Raw genomic sequence first — 5,349 nt, forward strand, 5'->3', positions numbered from 1 at the left:
GAATACTGAGAGAAGAGGAATCTGAAGGAGAATCTGAGGACAATTTTGAGGAAGCTTTAGATCTCAACATGGATAGAGAAGTTCATAACCATGAGAGGGATGATGGAAACAATGCCATTCCTGAGAGGAGGGTTCTTGGTTCATACATAAACCCAACCTCTGGGAATTGTGGTAGCAGCATTCAGAAACCAACCATTCAGGCCAACAATTTTGAGCTCAAACCACAGCTAATATCACTTGTGGAGAATCATTGTTCATTTGGTGGGAGTGCTAATGAAGACCCAAACCAACATCTCACAAAATTCCTGAGAATTTGCGACACTGTGAAGTCTAATGGAGTCCAGGAAGATGCCTATAAACTGCTTTTGTTCCCATTTTCACTTAGGGACAAGGCAGCTAAGTGGCTGGAATCATTCCCAAGGGGGAGCCTAACAACCTGGGATGAGGTGGAAAGCAAGTTTCTGGCACGTTTCTACCCCCCACAAAAGGTCAATAGGCTTCGATCTGAGGTTTAGACTTTTAGACAACAAGATGGTGAAACTCTCTACGAGGCATGGGAGAGGTTCAAGGATTTGACAAGGAAATGCCCACCAGACATGTTCCATGACTGGGTGCAATTGCACATTTTCTATGATGGACTTTCTTATGAATCAAGGAAGGCTGTAGACCATTCATCAGGAGGTTCATTGAACAGGAAAAAGACTGTGGAAGAAGCCATTGAAGTGATTGAGACAGTGGCTGAGAATGAGTACTACTATGCATCAGAGAGACACAACACTAAGGGAGTCATGGAGCTGAACCATGTTGATACAATTCTAGCCCAAAACAAGGTGTTTGCCAAGCAACTAGCAGAGCTCACCAGGAAATTAGAAACAAAGCAAGTGGCTGCAATACACACACAAGATCAAGAGGAAGCAAGCACTGAAGGAGGTGATTGGGAAGAGGCCAATTATGTAGGAAATCAACAAAGGCAACCATATGATCCACATTCCAACACTTACAACCCAGGCTGGAAAAACCACCCAAACTTTGGGTGGGGAAACCAGCAAAACCAACATAACAAGTCCACATACCAAAACTCCAACCAAAGATCATACCAAGCCACACAAAACGCTTACTCCCAACCATCATATCAAGGCCAAAATAATCGACCTACCCAACCTAATCCGAACCAACAATTTCAAGATCAATTAAACAGGATAGAAGGAATGCTTGCAACCATGGGTCAAGACATAACCGAATTGAAAGCCTTTAAGGAAGAAGTAATTTCCAACTTGCAAAACCAAGGAGCTGCCATCGAGAAGCTAGAAAATCAAATTGGGTATTTGTATAAGCAAACCCCTGGGCCAAGCGTTTCTCATGCTGCCAAGGCTATTGCAAGGGAAGAATGTAAGGCCATAACCCTCAGAAGTGGAAAGGAGCTAAAGGAGATCTCAAGGGAAACCACAGAGGATGAAGCAAAGGAAAATGTGAGAGACAAGGAACAGGGACAATCTTTTACACCATCTGCAACAAAAGAAAAAGAAAAAGAGGTCCTGAAGCCGTATACACCCAAAGCACCATATCCTCAACGTTTGATGAAAAGTGAAAAGGATGGCCAATTCTCCAGATTTTTGGAGATTTTCAAGAAGCTTCAAATCAACATTCCGTTTGCTGAGGCAATAGAGCAAATGCCACTCTATGCAAAATTCTTAAAGGAATTAATGACCAAAAAGAGAAGCTGGAGAAATGAGGAAACTGTGTTGTTGACTGAAGAATGCAGTGCCATCATTCAACACAAATTGCCTCAGAAACTGAAGGATCCAGGCAGTTTTCAAATCCCCTGCATCATAGGAGAAGTCATGGTGGAGAAGGCCTTGTGTGACTTAGGGGCCAGTATCAATTTGATGTCTCTAACAATGATGAGAAGAATGAAGATTGAGGAAGCCAAACCAACAAGAATGGCCCTCCAATTGGCAGATCGAACTTTTAAATTCCCTCATGGGATAGTTGAGGATTTGTTGGTAAAAGTGGGAGATTTCATATTCCCTGCCGATTTTGTGGTGTTAGATATGGAGGAAGAAGCCGAAGCTTCAATAATTCTGGGAAGACCCTTCCTGGCTACTGCTGGAGCCATCATAGATGTCCAAAAGGGTGAGCTCACTCTTAGACTGCATGATGAGCAATTGGTGTTTAACGTATTCAAGGCAATGAGCTATCCATCAGAATCACTAAAGGAATGCATGAGGGTGGATGTAGTGGACATGGCAGTACAAGAAACCTTTGAGGAAACAACAAAGGAAGTAGCAGAGGAGGAGTTCACCAAGGATATTGAAGATAGTGACATCAAGGCTGCTGAAACAACCATGCCAAGCATGCCAGAGAGAGTGAAAGAAGAGAAGGAAGCACCAAAGCCTGAGCTCAAAGCATTGCCCCCTAATCTCAAGTATGCATACTTGGGTAGTAATGAGAGCCATCCTGTTATCATTAGCTCTGCCCTGAGCCAAGAACAGGAAGAAAAATTGATCAATGTGCTACAAACTCATCAAGACGCCATTGGATGGACCCTAGCTGATTTGAAGGGGATAAGTTCATCCATATGCATGCTTAAAATCTTGTTAGAAGAGGATGCTAGACCCTAAATTCAAGCTCAGAGAAGATTGAATCCCGTCATGAAAGAAGTGGTACAAAAGGAGGTCATGAAGTTATGGTAGGCAGGGGTAATATACCCCATTTCTGATAGCCCATGGGTTAGTCCCATCCATGTAGTGCCCAAGAAAGGGGGCATAACTGTGGTGCCAAATGAGAGGAACGAACTCATACCCACAAGAACTGTCACTGGGTGGAGGATGTGCATAGACTACAGAAAGCTCAATGAAGCCACCAGAAAAGATCATTTCCCACTTCCATTCATGGATCAGATGCTTGAAAGGCTTGCAAGACATGCTTACTATTGCTTTCTGGATGGATACTCAGGCTATAATCAGATAGTAGTTGATCCTAGAGATCAAGAGAAAACATCATTTGTTTGTCCATATGGAGTTTTTGCTTATAGACGCATGCCCTTTGGATTGTGCAATGCACCTGCCACTTTCCAAAGATGCATGCTGTCCATCTTTTCGGACATGATTGAAAAATTTATTGAGGTTTTCATGGATAATTTTTCTGTGTTTGGAGATTCTTTTCCTAGCTGCCTACACCACCTTGCCTTGGTGCTTAAGAGATGCCAAGAGACCAACCTAGTATTAAACTGGGAAAAGTGTCATTTCATGGTCACAGAAGGAATAGTCCTTGGCCACAAAATCTCGAATAGAGGCATTGAGGTGGACAGAGCTAAGGTGGAACTCATTGAAAAATTACCTCCACCAAGTAATGTCAAGGCAATTAGGAGTTTTTTGGGACACGCTGGCTTTTACAGAAGGTTTATTAGAGACTTTTCTAAAATAGCCAAACCTTTGAGTAACTTGCTTGTCTCTGATACACCCTTTGTATTTGATAAAAATTGCATGCTAGCCTATGAACTTTTGAAGCAAAAACTTTCCTCTGCACCTATCATTGTCCCACCTGATTGGAACTTACCTTTTGAACTGATGTGTGATGCATCAAACCTTACTGTTGGGGCAGTGTTAGGACAAAGGAAAGACAATTTGGTACATGTGATTTACTATGCCAGTAAGGTCTTGAATGATAACCAAAGGAATTACACAACCACTGAAAAAGAACTCTTGGCAATAGTCTTTGCATTTGACAAATTTAGATCCTATCTCATTGGATCTAAAGTCACTGTCTTCACTGATCATTCAGCTTTAAAATACTTACTTGCTAAACAAGAATCCAAACCAAGACTTATTAGATGGGTTCTTTTGTTGCAGGAATTTGACATTGAAATCAAAGACAAGAAGGGTGTAGAGAACAAGGTGGCAGACCATTTATCAAGGATACCATGTGAAGAAGGAAGCGCACAAAGCACACATATAAATGAGTGCTTTCCTGATGAACAACTCATGGTAATTCACAAAGCACCCTGGTTTGCAGACATAGCGAACTTCAAGGCCACTGGGAGTTTGCCGTTGGAATTTAACAAGCATCAAAGGAAGAAATTGGTAAATGATGCCAAATACTTCATCTGGGACGAACCATACTTGTTCAAAAAATGTTCGGATGGCATACTCAGGAGATGCATATCAGAGGAAGAAGGAAGGGAAGTCTTATGGGACTGCCATGGCTCCACTTATGGAGGACATTTTGCAGGAGAAAGAACAGCAGCTAAGGTGTTGCAGTGTGGTTTTTATTGGCCCACTATCTTCAAAGATGCAAAGGAACTAGTGAAGCACTGCCATGAATGCCAGAAAGCGGGGAACCTGCCAAGAAGAAATGAAATGCCACAACAATTCATTCTGGAACTTGAATTGTTTGATGTATGGGGGATAGATTTCATGGGACCCTTTCCCACCTCATACTCAAATAATTACATCCTTGTGGCAGTAGACTATGTCTCCAAATGGGTTGAAGCAATAGCAACTCCAACCAATGATAATAAGGTAGTCATGAACTTCCTCAGAAAACACATTTTTTGCCGTTTTGGGGTTCCAAGAGCAATCATCAGTGATGGAGGAAGCCACTTCTGCAACAAACCATTAGAGGCATTGCTTCTAAAATATGGAGTCAAACACAAGGTAGCCACACCATACCATCCATAGACAAGTGGGCAAGCCGAAATATCTAATAGAGAACTCAAAAGAATCCTGGAAAAGACTGTGGGAATTTTAAGGAAAGACTGGTCGATTAAGCTAGATGATGCTCTTTGGGCATATAGGACAGCTTTCAAGACACCAATTGGAATGTCTCCTTACCAACTAGTATATGGAAAAGCTTGCGATTTGCCACTGGAGTTGGAGCACAAGGCATTCTGGGCCTTGAAACTCTTGAACCTAGACAGCAAAGCTGCTGGAGAAAGAAGGATGTTGCAAATTCAAGAGTTGGAAGAATTCAGAGCTGAAGCTTATGAGAATGCCAAAATTTACAAAGAAAGAGCAAAGAAGAAGCATGACAGCAACATAGCCCCAAGGAAATTTGAAGAAGGACAAAAAGTATTGCTCTACAATTCTAGGCTGAAGCTATTTCCAGGGAAGCTAAAATCAAGGTGGTCTGGACCATTCCTTGTCACCAAGGTCTCCCAATATGGACAAGTAGAAATCATGGAAGAAAAGTCACAACGAACCTTCACTGTGAACGGTCAAAGACTCAAACATTACTTGGGAGATGTGGAGCAGAAGGACAAGGTTAAATATCACCTCAACTGAGGAAGACAACCGTCAAGCTAATGACGTTAAAGAAGCGCTTGTTGGGAGGCAACCCAACCTGAGGTAA

The 5,349-nt window shown here is 42.3% G+C and overlaps 1 non-coding gene across 1 annotated transcript; it reads right to left on the reverse strand.

Annotated features, from left to right (window-relative positions):
- Nucleotides 1–494: 494 nt before the first annotated feature.
- On the reverse strand, nucleotides 495–598 carry LOC148548628 (small nucleolar RNA R71). The gene has a single exon (XR_015897600.1). It is a non-coding gene; the product is annotated as a small nucleolar RNA R71 (small nucleolar RNA).
- Nucleotides 599–5,349: the final 4,751 nt, after the last annotated feature.

The sequence above is a fragment of the Arachis ipaensis genome, chromosome B8 (assembly GCF_059453495.1).
Source record: "Arachis ipaensis isolate K30076 ecotype BB chromosome B8, ASM5945349v1, whole genome shotgun sequence".
Classification (NCBI taxonomy): Eukaryota; Viridiplantae; Streptophyta; class Magnoliopsida; order Fabales; family Fabaceae; genus Arachis; species Arachis ipaensis.